Source organism: Oncorhynchus kisutch, linkage group LG18 (genome assembly GCF_002021735.2).
Source record: "Oncorhynchus kisutch isolate 150728-3 linkage group LG18, Okis_V2, whole genome shotgun sequence".
Lineage (NCBI taxonomy): Eukaryota > Metazoa > Chordata > Actinopteri > Salmoniformes > Salmonidae > Oncorhynchus > Oncorhynchus kisutch.
The window spans coordinates 36,327,491-36,346,601 of record NC_034191.2 but is presented as its reverse complement, the minus strand read 5'-3'; the positions used below and the strand labels follow the sequence as shown (position 1 = coordinate 36,346,601).

Below are 19,111 nucleotides of genomic sequence, written 5' to 3'. Positions count from 1 at the left end.
ACAGTCTACTACACTGAGCCTATATTACAGTCAGCATGACCTACACAGACAGGGCTTTGTTTAAGAGACATAGATGACAAGAGATTCCCAATGCCATCACTCTTACCCACATAGTGACATATCAGCCTTATCTGAAAACAATGCCAGCCAGCTGCAATCGTTGCTTAAACTGAAATGCAGAGTATGATAATGTGAAGCCAGGGCTGATGAGATGACCAGTCCACACATTCAGGACTACAGCATAATATCCCCTGATCACTCTCCCCCTCAGTGAGACTGAGTTGCTCAGAAGAGAGTGAGGTAGGACTCAGAAAGCGAGACAGGAATGTGCGAGCAAGAGAGAGAGAGAGAGAAGCGCAACTGATGAGAAAGTGAGTCCATTAGATTCTGTGTCTTATAAAATTATAATCAGAGAGAGAAAGTGAGTTAAAGACTCAACGAGGGATTGACTGTCTAGTAGAAAGTTGGAGTGAGGCACCTCCCTGGGTCAGATGAAAACATTTTAATAGCCAAATAGTGAGGCATGGTGTGAAAATACAGTAGTAGCTGTGCTAAAGCCCTTCAAATGAAAAGTTGACTCTACTTTTCGCCTGGGGCGGAGGGGAGAGAGAGGGCTCCTAAAAAAAGATAGGACATGTAGGCCTACAGGGTGTGGAATAGTAGTGGGAGGAAAAAAAGCAAAGCACATCATTAGAGGCTAGCCTACATTACTTTGGTAGCTGAAATGAGAAGATTTCACACATAATGGCCCTGAACATCTGTACATACGCTGGAAGTCTAGTTTTAGGACTAGTCTAGGTACTACATGTTGTGTGGATGAGTTAAACCTGAACTTGTTCATAAGTGGTCTACGAACATGACCAATGAATGCACGTAGGCCGTCCTCTATAAAATCAGCACTAGAGGCTACTTGATGCCTTCCATTTCTCTTTCCGAATTCTCTACTGGAAACAATTTATACAGCTGTGTTTTTCTCCCCTATGGAGGCAACTTTCGGGCTCAGATCAAAAGAACGACAACATGCCGTCCGTGATCATGTGGACCCAGTGTGGCCTCTGATCTAGGGTCTCTCAACTACAACGTCACACTGCCGCCCCACTCCACTCTCTGTTCTCTACTAAAAAGGGGATTTATGGAGGCAGGAAAAAAAGGAAAATGAGAGATGGAGTTAATTGAAGCCTCCTGTTAGAAAGAGTTACAATTGTAAGCCTAACTATCGGTGAACTGAATGGTCTATACACAACCACCCCCCAAAAATACATCTGAGAACACAGAGAAGTAATAAAATGTATTTTCTACTAACTACCAGCGAAAGCATAGGCCAGGCGTCCTTTGGGTCTCAATTAGAGGTTGACCGATTTCAAGTTTTCACAACAATCGGTAATCTGCATTTTTGGATGCCAATTATAGACATTTACGGTCGATTACATTGCATTCCACGAGGAAACTGCGTGGCAGGCTGACCACCTTGTTACGTGAGTGCAGCAAGGAGCCAAGGTAAGTTGCTAGCTAGCATTAAAAACTTATCTTATAAAAAACAATCAATCTTCACATAATCACTAGTTAACTACACATGGTTGATGATATTACTAGTTTAACTAGCTTGTCCTGCATTGCATATAATCAATACGGTGCCTGTTAATTTATCATCGAATCACAACCTACTTCGCAAAACAGGTGACGATTTAACAAAACCAATCATTGCACGAATGTACCTAACCATAAACATCAACGCCTTTCAAGAAATTCATGTTAGCTGGCAATATTAACTAGGGAAATTGTGCCACTGCTCTTGCGTTCATTGCATGCAGAGTCAGGGTATATGCAACAGTTTAGGCCGCCTGGCTTGTTGCGAACTAATTTGCCAGAATTGTACATAATTATGACATAATATTGAAGGTTGTGCAATGTAACAGCAATATTTAGACTTAGGGATGCCACCCGTTAAATAAAATAACGGCACAGTTCCGTATTTCACTGAAAGAATAAACGTTTTCAAAATGATAGATTCCAGATTTGACCATATTAATGACCAAAGGCTCGTATTTCTGTGTTCATTATATTATAATTAAGTCTATGATTTGATATTTGATAGAGCAGTCTGACTGAGCTGTGGTAGGCAGCAGCAGGCTCGTAGGCATTCATTCAAACTTTACTGCGTTTGCCAGCAGCTCTTAGCAATGCTTGAAGCACAGCACTGTTTATGACTTCAAGCCTATCAACTCCCGAGATTATGTTGGCAATACTATAGTGTCTATAAGAACATCCAATAGTCAAGGTATATGAAATACATAAGGTATAGAGAGAAATAGTCGATGCGTCATAATTCCTATATTAACTACAACCTAAAACTTAACTGGGAAAATTGAAGAACTGGGAATATTGAACCACCAGCTTTCATATTCATATCACCTGCTGCATTATTGACTGTATGTTTGTTTTTACTCCATGTGTAACTCTGTGTCGTTTTATCTGTCGAACTGCTTTGCTTTATCTTGGCCAGGTCGCAATTGTAAATGAGAACTTGTTCTCAACTTGCCTACCTGGTTAAATAAAGGTAAAATAAATAAATAAATAAATAAAATATGTTCTGAGCAAGGAACTTAAACGTTAGCTTTTTACCTGGCACATATTGTACTTTTACTTTCTTCTCCAACACTGTGTGTTTGCATTACTTAAACAAAATTAAGCATGTTTCATTATTTATTTGAGACTAAATAGATTTGATGTATTATATTAAGTTAAAATAAGTGTTCATTCAGTATTGTTGTAATTGTTATTATTACACACACACACACACACACACACATACATATATATATATATATATATTAGAGAGAAAAATTAAATAACCGGCATTGGCTTTTTTGGTCCTCCAATAATCGGTATCGGTGTAGAAAAATCATAATCGGTCAGACAACTCTAGTCTCAATGTGATTTAAAGAATTTGTTTCTTATTTTATTTGCTTCCATTCCAAAACTCTCAGAATTCATGGGGAAAAATTTGCCTATGCCACACAAAAATGCTTAACAGAAATGTGTTGGTTCTGTTAGCCACATATCACAGTGGTTTTTGGGTAAACAAACTAAAAAACACTTTCTGGGCAACGTGTAGATACCCTGTCAATCTCCTAACACAAAACTGGGATGAGCTTAATAACTTGACACAGACTGGGTGGGGGAACACATTAGACATGACTATTCCAAAACTCCTTACAGCTTACCACTGCATCTGTTGATCTCTAACATCCATCACTAACAAACAGATTGTGTGGTGGTACAGAGCTGTTGGGGTGACTGGGTGTAGTGTAGGTCTTTGTTTGGGTAGAGTGCAGGGGTTCCGTCTGTGTGACCCTCAGCAGTACTCAGACATGCCAGGAATGTGTGGAGTGCCCGGCACTGATCACACAACCCTGCTTACTTGCACCCTGTCACACCAGCACTAAACATTTATCAGCTGCCAAGTCTCCAAAAGTAAGGATGGAAAGAGAGAGAGGTTGTCTACACTTGACACTTACATGTAACTTCTGCTATCAGAATATGAAGATCGCATTGAAATGTCACTTTGGGGTGTGATGGGTGTTCAGATCCAGCTGACCATCTCAGGTGGTCAGGGATGCATTGTGTGTGGATTTCTCCTGTCTAGACGCAATCCGGCTACCGAAAGCGCATACAGTGGGCAGAATCAGCAGCACTCTTCCCACAAGTATCAAAAAAAAAAAAACTAATGTTTTGGGACCAAGAGACACCTTCTCACTATAACGTTGGACAAAATACGTTCCTAGCGTGTGAGGAACATGTTTGCTGGCCTCAAATGCTAGCCAGCTCGCTAATACTTTGAATAAAAACTTTTTGTTTGGCTACAGTTACACTAACCAGTTTGAAATCCCTTTAGTGTTATTTGCTAGTTTGCTGGCTAGCTACATAGATTAGCTGGCTAGTTAGCTAGAGTAGTTAGCTAATGCCATCAGCTGTTGTGTTATCATATGTTGCCTATTCCACCATTTGTGGAATTCATACTGACATCTGTATATAGCACAGGAAAAGGGAATAAGGACACACTGTGGACACAGTAGACATAGTTAAATGTAGCAGCATGACATGTTCAGAATTCCATGATCAGAACTCTGATCAGAATACAACAGCTTAATGAACTGTGGAGAGAGAGAGAGTTCAGGATTAGAGTTGTACAGGGCTAGAGTTCAGGATTTCATAGATTAGATAAATAATAATTTGGTGGGCGCTTACATTTGTACTATTTTACACAAGTACAAATGTGTATTGTGTGAGAATTGGACATTTGTTTTTGCATATCCCACTGAGACACGGTTGGAGAGTGGGGTCACGGCCAGGGATCAGTCATTATTGATAGCCACCCCGGAGCAATTAGGGTTAAGTACCTTACTCAAAAGGCACAGAGATTTTTCACCCAGTCGGCTCGGGGATTCAAACCAGCGAACGGTTACAAGAAAGATTAAATAAAGCCATAATACAAGGCCTGAATTCTTCAGTAGAGCAGATAGCTAGATTAGACTGCAGCTAACATCAAAGGTCTCTGGATAGAACCTCAATCTTGACTTTCCAAACAAAGTAATTGCTGCTCCTAGTCCAACTTTGTTATTGACTGTACTTTAGTTTATCCCACGTAACTTTGTTGTTTTTGTTGTCGTACTGCTTTGCTTTATCTTGGCCAGGTCGCAGTTGTAAATTAAAACTTGTTCTCAACTGGCCTACCTGGTTAAAAAAAAGGTTACAAAAATAAACTACACTACAGCACAGCAGACCACACACATCACTTAGCTTCCCTAGGGCGTTTGAATAGAAGGAGCAAGCTAGCAAAATCAGTTTCTCAGCACAACAGCTACTTTAAGGTACACGGTTTCTACCTATAGCAGTGGATTACTAGCATACCTTAACCAATGTAATGTTTGTTAGTTTACCAGTTGGATTGGTCAACTCAATAACTAAACTAGCTTAGAGGTTCTTATTGGCCGATAACGTTAGCTAACTGCTATATTTTTACAATGAAAGAGTAGACTAACGTTAGCCGTGACTCATTTCACTGAGTTTCAAGACCCATTGTGAATGACTTTATATTGCATAAAGTTACCCTTATTCTAGAAAAGTTCGTTTTTGGTTCACTAGCCAAACAAACAAACTAGCAGCTAGCTAGTATTAATGGTAGCAAGTTGCTAACGTAGCACTTAGTTTAGATAACTAACGTCAAGTCAGTAGGCATAGCTGAATGAATGAAAGACAAATGATCCGTGTCATAATTACCTTAAATGTCCTTCGTGCACCGCTAAAATGGATAACGTGGATAAATAGTTTATTGATTCGCTTAATAGAAGAAGCTGCCCAAAACTCTGTAATATTAGCCGAAGTCTCACTTTCCCGTCGTCATACTTAGGCTGCTGGTGGTAACACTACATCCGGGGAGCTGCTCCGTAGCAACCAATACTACCATGCTTGATTGATTCATTGAATGATTGTATTGTTTCATTGATATGACATCAGCAACTATTAACCTTGCCAAAATCACAGTTGGTTTAACACCGAAAGAAGAGTAATGACTAGGGAGTTCAGCATGGTTGCCCCAAAGCCATACATTTATACAGTGCCAGTCAAAAGTTTGGACACACCTACTCATTCAAGGGGTTTTCTTTATTTTACTATTTTCTACATTGTAGAATAATAGTGAAGACGTCAAAACTATAAAATAACACCTATGGAATTATGTAGTAACCAAAAAAGTGTTAAACAAATCTAAATATATTTTATATTTGAGATTCTTCAAAGTGGCCACCCTTTGCCTTGATGACTCTTGGCATTCTCTCAACCAGCTTCACCTGGAATGCTTTTCCAACTGTCTTGAAGGCGTTCCCACATATGCTGAGCACTTGTTGGCGGCTTTTCCTTCACGTCTAACTCATCCCAAATAATCTCAATTGGTTTGATGTCGGGTGATTGTGGAGGCCAGGTTATCTGATGCAGCACTCCATCACTTTCCTTCCTTGTCAAATAGCCCTTTCACAGCCTGGAGGTATTGGGTCATTGTGCTGTTGAATAACAAATGATAGTCCCACTAAGCCCAAACCAGATGGGATGGCGTATCGCTGCAGAATTCTGTGGTAGCCATGTTGGTTAAGTGTGCCTTGAATTCTAAATAAATCACAGACAGTGTCACCAGCAATGTACCATCACACCTCCTCCTTCATGCTTCACGGTGGGAACCACACATGCGGAGATCATCCATTCACCTACTCTGCATCTCACAAAGACACAGCGGCTGGATCCAAAAATCTCAAATTTGGACTTATCAGACCAAAGGACAGATTTCCCCCTGTCTAATGTCCATTGCTCGTGTTTCTTGGCCCAAGCAAATCTCTTCTTCTTGTTGGTTTCCTTTAGTAGTGGTTTCTTTGCAGCAATTCGACCATGAAGGTCTGGTTCACGCAGTATCCTCTGAACAATTGATGTTGAGCTGTGTCTTTTACTTGAACTCCGTGAAGAATTTATTTGGGCTGCAATTTCTGATTGGTAACTCTCATGAACTTATCCTCTGCAGCAGAGGTAACTCTGTGTTTTCCTTTCCTGTGGTAGTCCTCATGAGAGCCAGTTTCAGAATAGCTCGATGGTTTTTGCGACTGCACTTTAGGAAACTTTTAAGTTCTTGAAATTTTCCAAATTGACTGACCTTCATGTCTTAAAGTAATGATGGACTGTCATTTCTCTTTGCTTATTTGAGCTGTTCTTGCCATAATATGGACTTGGTCTTTTACCAAATACGGCTATCTTCTGTATACCGCCCCTACCTTGTCACAACACAACTGATTGGCACAAACGCATTAAGAAGGAAAAAATTCCACAAATTAACTTTTAACAAGGCACACCTGTATTCCAGGTGACTACCTCATAAAGCTGGTTGAGAGAAAGCCAAGAGTGTGCAAAGCTGTCATCAAGGCAAAGGGTGATCTCTTTGAATAATCTCAAATATAAAATATATTTAGATTTGTTTAACACTTTTTTGGTTACTACATGATTCCATATGTGTTATTTCATAGTTTTGATGTCTTCACTATTATTCTACAATGTAGAAAATAGTCAAATAAAGAAAACCCCTTGAATAAGTAGGTGTGTCCAAAATGTTGACTGGTACTGTTTATCTAAATATACAGCTCTGGGTAACCCCATAAATGTAACTTTATGGGCAAACCATGTTCAATTGAGAATTACCACTGAACATGCTTTTAAGTTCAGGGTATGCTACGCACCTCAACATAATGCCCTGGGTATGCTACACCTCAATATAATGGAAGATGAGCCCTGTAACTCCCCCTCATGGTCCCCTTACAAAGAGCCTACCTGTCATGTGCTTTTAGTGTCACCATAGCAACATATCTCCTCCAATAAGCTGAAAGAGCATGATGATGGTAGAATATATCTATGTTAAAAAAATCTAATAAAAAGGTTAAAGGGTCATTGGCTCATCAGATATGTGAGAGAACAAAGGAAGGGGGGAGGGACAGTAATGGAGAGTGCTGACAGCCTGGGGGGCCTTTCCATCTAATCAATATGTTATTGGGCACATTGCAATACAGACTGACCCTGCACACTCAATCCACATTCTGGGATGTTATAGTGAGTGTTGATGATAGAGAGCGAATGTGTCGAGCTCTTCTTCACACCTGCTGACATGATGGATGAACCAGGTGGTTTGATCAAGCGGTCTGGTGTGGGAATCTTCCTCCAGGCCATGGAGGAAGGGAAGGTCCAGCTAGCCCACTTCATCCTAGCTGCACTGGGTGAGGCTGCGGTAAATGCCACCATAGAGGAGCAGCAGGGGCTGGCGACAGGCCGCACCCCACTGATGTGTGCCGCAAAACTCCCACGGACCGCAGATCGCACCCATTTCCTGAGGCTGCTCCTGGCTAGGGGGGCGGAGGTGGACCGTAGAGACAGCGAAGGTCGCACCGCCCTCAGCCTGGCCAGCGAATGTGGCTATTTGGATGCCGTCCGCCTCCTAGTCCAGAATGGTGCACACCCAGGCAGCTCAGACAGCCAGGGGAGGACACCTCTCGCTTATGCCGCCCGCTGTCGCCACAGTGCTGTGGTCAAGTTCCTAGTGAAGGATCTGAAGAGCAGGGGGGAGGAGGGGATGGAGGAGGAGGCTGTGGGGGAAGAGACATGGCTTCTGGGAGAGGAAGAGGAACATGATGGTCACTCACTGGAGGATCTCCATGGAGGGGTAGAGGGGGTCAAGAAGAGCCAAGAGAACCCCTCAGAGGATGGACCCTCAGCAGTTGAAGCACAGGGTGGGCAGAGAAAGTCTTTGGAGACTGCAGATGTTGAAAGGTCAGGTAGTGGCTATTTCTATCTCAGACTGAGTGGTCCCCCAAAAGACATGGGCTACTTTCTCTGTGAGAACACCGTGGGTGACCTGCTCCTGGTTGACCATGTGATTTGCAACCCTTATGCCCTGGACGAGGAGCCTGGGGACAGGTGTGTTAGTGGAATGAGCCGTGGCCACTGCTCCACTTGTTCAGCAATGTCCCCACTCCTCCTCCAGTCACTGACTGACCAGGTCATCCAGAACCCTCTGCTCTGCCAGTCAGGAGCCAGAGAGGAGTATGTCTGCCACTCCCAACCCTACCAATCACCACAGGGCTCAGGGGAAACGCCCAGAAGTAGGTTAATCTCTAGCTGGCTGAAAAGAGGACACTCCTATAGTATTGACCAGTCTACCACAGAGGTCAACTCCACCAAACCCTCTAGTAGCTTCTGGAAATGGATGACACCCAGACGAGTGCTGCTGAGCACTGCTGGGCCTGGACCTCACATCCCTCTGACTGACACCTCTCCAGAGTCACACTCAGAAAACAACAATCCCCTACAAGATTAGTCTTCCTCCACCACCTCAGCATTGGAGTCCCACTATACATCTTAAGTCACCATGCTTCCAAACTGGTGCTTTCTGGAGGAAGGATATGTTGGGAGTAGGATGATAGATGGTTCTCTACAAACAGGGTATTGTAGATGTCACAGGGTCAAACGATGCAGCATGCCTAATGAGATGTGTGGCGTGAGCAGAGATAGAGATAGCAGACCCCCTCAGCAGGCCAAGCGTTGTCCCTACTGTCACTGAGGATCTAGGTCTGGGTCTGGGTGTAACGTTTTCCAAGCACTCTGCGGCCACACATCCCTGGAGTTGAACTTCCTAAGGGAAGTTTGTGACACTGATCTGGAGGAACTAGTTCCCGAGGACCACACTGAGACCGAGAGTCTCAGGCTGATGACTGGTTGACAACAATTCAATTGAAGAGATTTTGGAATGCCAACATGATAATGTGAGTTGTCCACGTGAATTGTTGAGTTGTTTTACTATAATATCTAGTTTTGTACTTAACGGAATGTTAGAGCGGCAGCTTTTAATTATGAAAACTCAAGCAAATATTGATTGCTGAGAATCAGCAAATACAACACTGTGTGCTTCCGTTACATTGCAAATACTGATATTGTATACAACATATTTTGTCATCAAAATACAATATTAATGTTCAATTGCAACTGGGTGTGCCAGTTTATAATTATTTTTGGAAAGTCACCAAGGACAGCAGATATGGCTGTTACAGATTGGAATAGAAGACTGGCATGATGTAATCGTCCACATACTCATAATTTATATAACAATGACCCCTAGTGGCGAAACAGATATCTTCTCCCTTATTAGTATTATGTTGAAGTGGAAATGTTCGATAATGACCACATACTACACATTTTCTAAACTGTAATGAAATATTCGTATTATTACCTATATATTAATAACTTTTAGTGTTCTCTTACAACACCACAATTGCAATTCTGTGTATTGCTATTTGTATGCTATTCTTTTATTAATTGACAATAATAATAGGTAATAAAGACAATTCTACCTTTCTAATGACTTGCACTTATTGAATTTCCATTGGTCCAATGGTCATGAACCCGGAGTGGATATTGTTATCAAGATAATTCCACACAACCAAACTAAGAACATTGAGGAAATGACACGATTTCTTGTGAAAATTCAACTACAGCAGTTAGGATATTTTCCCTAACCGTCTCACTATCTTGTTTTTAGTGAATGTAATGAGAGAACATTAGGGCACCGTGCTCCCATTGCAGGATCCCATGGCATCGTAGAGCACCAGTGTCACTTTCTAATCAATGTTGTTCAGTGTACTGTTTAATATCAAGTACAGCAGTGTAGGTAATACTTCTTTGCCTACACAGAAGGCAGAACTCCAATAGACAGCAGGAACATGAGGGGAATGTCTGGTGGCAGATTTGTAGGGGTCAGATCCAGCTCAGACAGGTCCCTCAGTTCCCTTCTTAACGACACTTACAACTTCTGTCAGGAGTGTCCACCCTAATCCACCTTCCCAGTTCCCACCTTGGTTAATCAAAAGTTGGGTGTACATTTTTTATTTTAAAGTGTCAACTGACAGGCTTCTTCAGGAGCCATCACATCACAGCTGTTGAAAAAAATGTGACCTTCTTGGAGCCTTTGTTCTGTCATGCTGAGTCATACATGGGTGTCGCCTTGGAGATGGAGGCAAAGGCAGCCAGAGAGAAGGAATGGGTCCTGACAACTTTCAGTGCAATTTAATTATTGATCGAAGGAAGTGTTGCAACTCTCTCCCGCTTTCCCCAAATGCCTTTGAGGCATAGGGAGAGAGTAGTGGGGTACACCAACTGACTGTTCAGTGGTAACAATAATTGTCAATCATAGCTACTGCCATGATGTTTGAAAGCAGTGGGCTAATGGTAGGCTGTGTTTACTTCTCTTAGCAATAGACCAACTGAAGTTTGATAAAACAAAGATAGACAGGTAATGACGAAAATTGACAAAAAAGAAGTGCCGATCAAGAGGAGTTAACATAAACACCTGGGGGTCAGAGGACAAACTGCGCTCTTTCATCACTATTGTGAACCATGAAGCATGTAGGATCATAGGAGACGCTTGACTCATTAAATGACAAAAGGCAGATGTAGTGTGCCCAATTCCTGTGCCTGTTCTCCATGGAAAAGTAACAAAAGAAACATCTGCTAGATTCTATTTGATTGCCTTTTGAGAATATCATATTACACACAGAGAATAATGAAATCCAAAACATACATTGTGCATGTTTATGTACTTAGAAACTAAATGCTGTCTATAATGAAAAAGTAAAAACAACTGTCACATTTTTGTTATACCTATTTAAACTGTACAGGGGGGGGGGGGGGGGGGGGTACAGTGCAACACAATAGATAACAGATAGTCCATAGGGGTGTGTCACAGGCTACAACAGTTCCACTGAAGGTTAATTATTTGTCTATGCTCTGGAGTTACGTACTAAACTGTCTCTACATTTCTATAGTAACAGAGATCATCTGAGTGGATGGGTTAATTGAATAAAATGTCCCTCCCTCTGCATCCGAAATGCTACAGGCAATCACAAGTCTTTAGGCTGTCAACCTCTAATTTGATTCCTCGGTAGGCTAACCTGTATAGTTCAGCAGACTGCTGCAAAAATCCCAATATCCTTCTTCAAATAACGTCTCGCTGTCCCGGTACATCATTGCTGCGTGTGCCTAGGTTGTCTCCAGGTGTCCTAAAGCGCATCTAAAAAGTGTCAAGCATTGCGCGGGATATCATCGCGGAGGATAGTCTACGGACCTAACGCAGTCATAACCTTGGCTGGCACATTGTGTTATTGGTTACTGCCGGGATGGTGACGTTGTCCGATGCCGGGGCATTGACAGGATCCGGACTCCAAAAGAAAACATAGTAGATTGCCAGAATAAAGGCAGATATTGACACGCATATGAAATAAGCAATCGCCATCGCCACTTTCACCCAAATCTTTGTGGTTATGTTGGCATGTTTCACCCGCTAGTCGCCGGTATAGCTCGGCCTCCTGTTCATATCCCCGTTCTGCTTCACCGTGGTAACTTGTGTGTTGGCTTTCATCTTGCAATTGTTATACCCTTGTTCTGGCAATGAATGTAGTCTGTTCATGTGGTAGTGTCCAAATCCTCAAAATGATCTCTTCCCCCTTCAAGTCAGGTGGGCATTGTGGAAACCGCTGTCACTGCTCCCGGTGGGATGATGCTTTAATTAACCCTCTCTATGAACTGGACAGGGCGACTGGAGCGCACCAGAAAAGCTCACAATTTCAAAGGATCAAATGGGGCGGGTCAAAAACTATAAAAGCACATTGATTGGATTATAGTTTCACAGTTAGCAGTTAGCCTACGTCCCAGAAATATGATAGGCAAATGCACCTATGTTTATCGCACAGACCCCTATCAAAATGTTGAAAATCAAGTTAGATTTATTTACCAAAGGATGAACATAAAAATCTGCAGGGTATTCATTTATTTTATATTCATATTTCTGGTCTCGTGGATGGTGAATAGATTTAAAAGCATCAAACAATATTCACATTATAATCCCTACACTCACAAGAGGCGCAAAATAGATCAGGCAGCCGTTTGGGGATGCACTTATTTATTTAACCTTTATTTACTTCACTAGGCAAGTCAGTTAAGAATACATTCTTATTTACAATGACGGCCTACCAATAATACATTCTTATTTACAATGACGGCCTACCAAGAATACATTCTTATTTACAATGACGGCCTACCAAGAATACATTCTTATTTACAATGACGGCCTACCAAGAATACATTCTTATTTACAATGACGGCCTACCAAGAATACATTCTTATTTACAATGACGGCCTACCAAGAATACATTCTTATTTACAATGACGGCCTACCAAGAATACATTCTTATTTACAATGACGGCCTACCAAGAATACATTCTTATTTACAATGACGGCCTACCAAGAATACATTCTTATTTACAATGACAGCCTACCAAAATGCCTCCTGAGGGGAGGGGGGCTGGGATTAAATCTTTATTTTTAAATTGGACAAAACACACATCACGACAAGAGAGACACCACACCATTACATAAAGAAAGACTTAAGAAACAACATAGCAAGGCAGCATCACAATATGGTACAAACAACAGCAAAGGGCAAGGTAGAGACAACAATACATCATGCAAAGCAGCCACAACTGTCAGTAAAAGTGTCCATGATTGAGTCTTTGAATGAAGAGATTGAGATAAAACTGTCCAGTTTGAGTGTTTGTCGCAGTTTGTTCCAGTCACTAGCAGCAGCGAACTGAAAAGACTAGCAGCCCTGGAATGTGTGTGCTTTGGGGACCTTTAACAGAATGTGACTGGTAGAACGGGTGTTGTATGTGGAGGATGAGGGCTGCAGTAGGTATCTCATATGGGGGAGTGAGGCCTATCAGGGTTTTATAAATAAGCATCAACCAGTTGGTCTTGTGACAGGTATACAGAGATGACCAGTTTACAGAGGAGCATAGAGTGCAGTGATGTGTCCTATAAGGAGCATTTGTGGCAAATCTGATGGCCGAATGGTAAAGAACATCTAGCTGCTTGAGAGCACCCTTACCTGCTGATCTATAAATTATGTCTCCATAATATAGCATGGTCATCCATCTGAATCAGGGTTAGTTTGGCAGCTGGGGTGAAACAGGAGCGATTACGATGGTTTCCTCTAAGTCTAGATTTAACTTTAGCCTGAGGGTTTGATATGTGCTGAGAGAAGGACAGTGTACCATCTAGCCATACTCCCAAGTACTTGCATGAGGTGACTACCTCTAAACCCTCAGAGGTAGTAATCACACCTGTGAGGAGAGGGGCATTCTTCTTACCAAACCACATTACCTTTGTTTTGGAGGTGTTCAGAACAAGGTTATGGGTAGAGAAAGCTTGTTGGACACTAAGAAAGCTTTGTTGTAGAGCATTTAACACAACATCTGGAGAGAGGCCAGCTGAGTACAAGACCGTCATTTGCATATAAATGGATGAGAGAGCTTCCTACTGCCTGAGCTATGTTGTTGATGTAAATTGAGAAGAGCGTGGGGCCTAGGATTGAGCCTTGGGGTACTCCCTTGGTGACAGGCAGTGGGTGAGACAGCAGATTTTCAGACTTTCTACACTGCACTCTGAGGTAGTTAGTAAACCAGGCCAAAGACCCCTCATAGACACCAATACTCTTTAGCTGGCCCACAAGAATGGAATGGTCTACCGTATCAAAAGCTTTGGCAAAGTCAATCAAAATTGCAGCACAACATTGCTTAGAATTAAGGGCAATGGTGACATCATTGGGGACATTTAAGGTTGCAGTGACACATCCATAACCTGAGCGGAAACCAGATTGCATACCAGAGAGAATACTACAGACATCTGGAAAGCAAGTCAGTTGATTATTGACAAGTTCTTCTGACACTTTTGATAAACAGGGCAAAATAGAAATAGGCCTATAACAGCTAGATCTCCCCTTTAAATAAAGGATGAACCGTGGCTGCCTTCCAAGCAATGGGAACCTCCCCAGAAAGGAGAGACGGGTTAAAAAGGTCAGAGATAGGCTTGGAGATGATATGGGCAGCAACCTTAAAGAAGAAAGGGTCTAAACCATCTGACCCAGATGTTTTTTGGGGTCAAGTTTCAGGAGCTCCTTTAGCACCTCAGACTCAGTGACTGCCTGCATGGAGAAACTATGTGGCGGGGCTGGGGAAAAAGAGGGAGAAGAGGAGCATCAGGGATAGTCGCATTAGAAGGGGTGGGAGATGAGGAAATGTTGGACGGGCAAGGAGGCATGGCTGAGTCAAATAGGAATCCTGACTTAATTAAGTGGTGATTAAAGAGCTCAGCCATCCTGTCAGTAACAACCACATCATCAACATTAAGGGACATGGGCAGCTGTGAGGAGGAGGGTTTACTCTCCAGGTCTTTAACAGTTTTCCAGAACTTCTTGGGGTTAGACCCACAGAGAGAGAACTGCTCCTTAAAGTAACTAACTTTGGCCTTCCGGATGAGAGCCAGTCAGCCTGAGTATGCGTGTGCCGATCCTTTAGCCAAATGCAATTCCTGAGGTGGAGTAACTCCACAAGATCACTGTAGAACCAGGAGCTGAACCTGTTTTTAAATTCTCATTTTCTTTATGGGGACGTGTCTGTTAACAATACCACTGAAAGTATGAAAAAAATGTTTAAAAAAGAAGGTCCAAGCATCTTGGAAAGAGGGGGTCAAACTGATTCTATACCATTTTACAGAGGCCAGTTCATGAAGGAAGGCTTGCTCATTAAAGATTTTTAGCAAGCATTTATGACAAATCAGGACAGGTCGTTTCACTGAGCAGCCATTACGAACACAGGCTGCAAAACAGTGATCACTAAGGTCATTACAGAAAACACCAGACTGATACCTATCAGGATTATTTGTGAGGATAACATCGAGGAGAGTAGCCTTTTCTGGGTGTTTGGAGTCATACCTTGTGGAATTGGTAATAATCTGAGAAAGATTTAGGGAGTCCCATTGTTTTAGGACTTGGTCAAGTGGTTTAATAAGCATGTCCCTGTTTAGGTCAACTAGCAGGACAAATTCAGACTTAGTGTAAGGGGCCAAGATAGGGCAGATAGGGTACAGGCCAGTGCTGGAGGACAATAGCACCCAGCAACAGTCAACAAAGTACTATTTGAAAGTTTAATGCTTAAAACCAGCAAATCAAATTGTTTGGGGACAGACTTGGTGGAGACAACCGAGCACTGAAGGTAATCCTTGGTAAATACCGCCACTCCCCCACCTTTGGAAGATCTGTCTAGCCAAAAAAAGGTTATAACCAGAAAGGTTAAATCAGTATTCAAAACACTCTTCCTTAACCCCGTCTCAGTAATGACCAACATCTGGATTGGAGCTGTGAACCCACACTTTCATTTTAGGTAATAAGCTTCTAGTGTTAATGTGCAGTAAACCCATGCTTTCACGAGAGCAGAAATCAGTGAAGCAGATATCGGAGCACAAGTCAGAATTGGGGCCTGAAACAGTAGATGGGCCAGGGTGTACATGCACATTTCCAGATATCATCAATAGTTATACAATCAAGCACGGCAGAGGACAGGGAGAGCTCTGCGTAACCAATAGAGTCAGAGTCCCGAGTGTGGGAACAAACAGTCTGTCCCACGGTTGGGTAAACAAAGTTCGTAGTCATCAAAGCATGCAGGAGTCATGAGGCAAACAGCAAAATGCACAAGAAAATAAATAAATAACGACTTGGGGCTAGCCATCAAGTTCAGAGTCACTCGCCCCAACAACGTGTGTGATGGAGGCGAGCAAAAGCTCGGGAGGGAGGAGTGTACCTGTACCAGACAGGGGGAGACAGGCCAGGGAAGACGGTGAACAGATCGCCAGGTGGAATCCAAGCAGCAGTGCAGCAGGCAACAGGAATAGGTGTCACAACCACTTGGGAGAAACTTTCATTTCTGGAGGCAGATTTCTTGTAGAAAACGCCAGTGGATGGTCTTTGAACAGCAGGAGGTGTCAAATCAAATCAAATCAAATCAAAATCAAATCAAATTTATTTGTCACATACACATGGTTAGCAGATGTTATTGCGAGTGTAGCGAAATGCTTGTGCTTCTAGTTCCGACAATGCAGTAATAACGAACAAGTAATCTAACTAACAATTCCCCCAAAAAACTACTGTCTTATACAGAGTGTAAGGGGATAAAGAATATGTACATAAGGATATATGAATGAGTGATGGTACAGAGCAGCATAGGCAAGATACAGTAGATGATATCGAGTACAGTATATACATATGAGATGAGTATGTAAACCAAGTGGCATAGTTAAAGTGGCTAGTGATACATGTATTACATAAGGATGCAGTCGATGATATAGAGTACAGTATCTACGTATGCATATGAGATGAATAATGTAGGGTAAGTAACATTATATAAGGTAGCATTGTTTAAAGTGGCTAGCGATATATTTACATCATTTCCCGTCAATTCCCATGATTAAAGTGGCTGGAGTAGAGTCAGTGGCATTGACAGTGTGTTGGCAGTAGCCACTCAATGTTAGTGGTGGCTGTTTAACAGTCTGATGGCCTTGAGATAGAAGCTGTTTTTCAGTCTCTCGGTCCCAGCTTTGATGCACCTGTACTGACCTCGCCTTCTGGATGACAGCGGGGTGAACAGGCAGTGGCTCGGGTGGTTGATGTCCTTGATGATCTTTATGGCCTTCCTGTAGCATCGGGTGGTGTAGGTGTCCTGGAGGGCAGGTAGTTTGCCCCCGGTGATGCGTTGTGCAGACCTCACTACCCTCTGGAGAGCCTTACGGTTGAGGGCGGTGCAGTTGCCATACCAGGCGGTGATACAGCCCGCCAGGATGCTCTCGATTGTGCATCTGTAGAAGTTTGTGAGTGCTTTTGGTGACAAGCCGAATTTCTTCAGCCTCCTGAGGCTGAAGAGGCGCTGCTGCGCCTTCTTCACGATGCTGTCTGTGTGAGTGGACCAATTCAGTTTGTCTGTGATGTGTATGCCGAGGAACTTAAAACTTGCTACCCTCTCCACTACTGTTCCATCGATGTGGATGGGGGGGGTGTTCCCTCTGCTGTTTCCTGAAGTCCACAATCATCTCCTTAGTTTTGTTGACGTTGAGTGTGAGGTTATTTTCCTGACACCACACTCCGAGGGCCCTCACCTCCTCCCTGTAGGCCGTCTCGTCGTTGTTGGTAATCAAGCCTACCACTGTTGTGTCGTCCGCAAACTTGATGATTGAGTTGGAGGCGTGCGTGGCCACGCAGTCGTGGGTGAACAGGGAGTACAGGAGAGGGCTCAGAACGCACCCTTGTGGGGCCCCAGTGTTGAGGATCAGCGGGGAGGAGATGTTGTTGCCTACCCTCACCACCTGGGGGCGGCCCGTCAGGAAGTCCAGTACCCAGTTGCACAGGGCGGGGTCGAGACCCAGGGTCTCGAGCTTGATGACGAGCTTGGAGGGTACTATGGTGTTGAATGCCGAGCTGTAGTCGATGAACAGCATTCTCACATAGGTATTCCTCTTGTCCAGATGGGTTAGGGCAGTGTGCAGTGTGGTTGAGATTGCATCGTCTGTGGACCTATTTGGGCGGTAAGCAAATTGGAGTGGGTCAAGGGTGTCAGGTAGGGTGGAGGTGATATGGTCCTTGACTAGTCTCTCAAAGCACTTCATGATGACGGATGTGAGTGCTACGGGGCGGTAGTCGTTTAGCTCGGTTACCTTAGCTTTCTTGGGAACAGGAACAATGGTGGCCCTCTTGAAGCATGTGGGAACAGCAGACTGGTATAGGGATTGGTTGAATATGTCCGTAAACACACCGGCCAGCTGGTCTGCGCATGCTCTGAGGGCGCGGCTGGGGATGCCGTCTGGGCCTGCAGCCTTGCGAGGGTTAACACGTTTAAATGTCTTACTCACTTCGGCTGCAGTGAAGGAGAGACCGCATGTTTTCGTTGCAGGCCGTGTCAGTGGCACTGTATTGTCCTCAAAGCGGGCAAAAAAGTTGTTTAGTCTGCCTGGGAGCAAGACATCCTGGTCCGTGACTGGGCTGGGTTTCTTCCTGTAGTCCGTGATTGACTGTAGACCCTGCCACATGCCTCTTGTGTCTGAGCCGTTGAATTGAGATTCTACTTTGTCTCTGTACTGGCGCTTAGCTTGTTTGATAGCCTTGCGGAGGGAATAGCTGCACTGTTTGTATTCAGTCATGTTACCAGACACCTTGCCCTGATTAAAAGCAGTGGTTCGCGCCTTCAGTTCCACACGAATGCTGCCATCAATCCACGGTTTCTGGTTGGGGAATGTTTTAATCGTTGCTATGGGAACGACATCTTCAACGCACGTTCTAATGAACTCGCACACCGAATCAGCGTATTCGTCAATGTTGTTGGCTGACGCAATACGAAACATCTCCCAGTCCACGTGATGGAAGCAGTCTTGGAGTGTGGAGTCAGCTTGGTCGGACCAGCGTTGGACAGACCTCAGCGTGGGAGCTTCTTGTTTTAGTTTCTGTCTGTAGGCAGGGATCAACAAAATGGAGTCGTGGTCAGCTTTTCCGAAAGGGGGGCGGGGCAGGGCATTATATGCGTCGCGGAAGTTAGAGTAACAATGATCCAGGGTCTTTCCACCCCTGGTTGCGCAATCGATATGCTGATCAAATTTAGG

General features: G+C 43.4%; 1 protein-coding gene across 1 annotated transcript in view; it reads right to left on the bottom strand.

Moving 5' to 3' along the window:
* Nucleotides 1–5,582, bottom strand: part of LOC109909010 (serine/threonine-protein kinase PAK 4-like) — a 29,834-nt gene extending 24,252 nt beyond the window's left edge. Inside the window, exon 1 of the mRNA XM_020507855.2 lies at nt 5,281–5,582. The gene's annotated coding sequence lies outside the window, so the exon portion shown is untranslated. The remainder of the gene's footprint in view (nt 1–5,280) is intronic.
* Between the last annotated feature and the right edge of the window lie 13,529 nt (nt 5,583–19,111).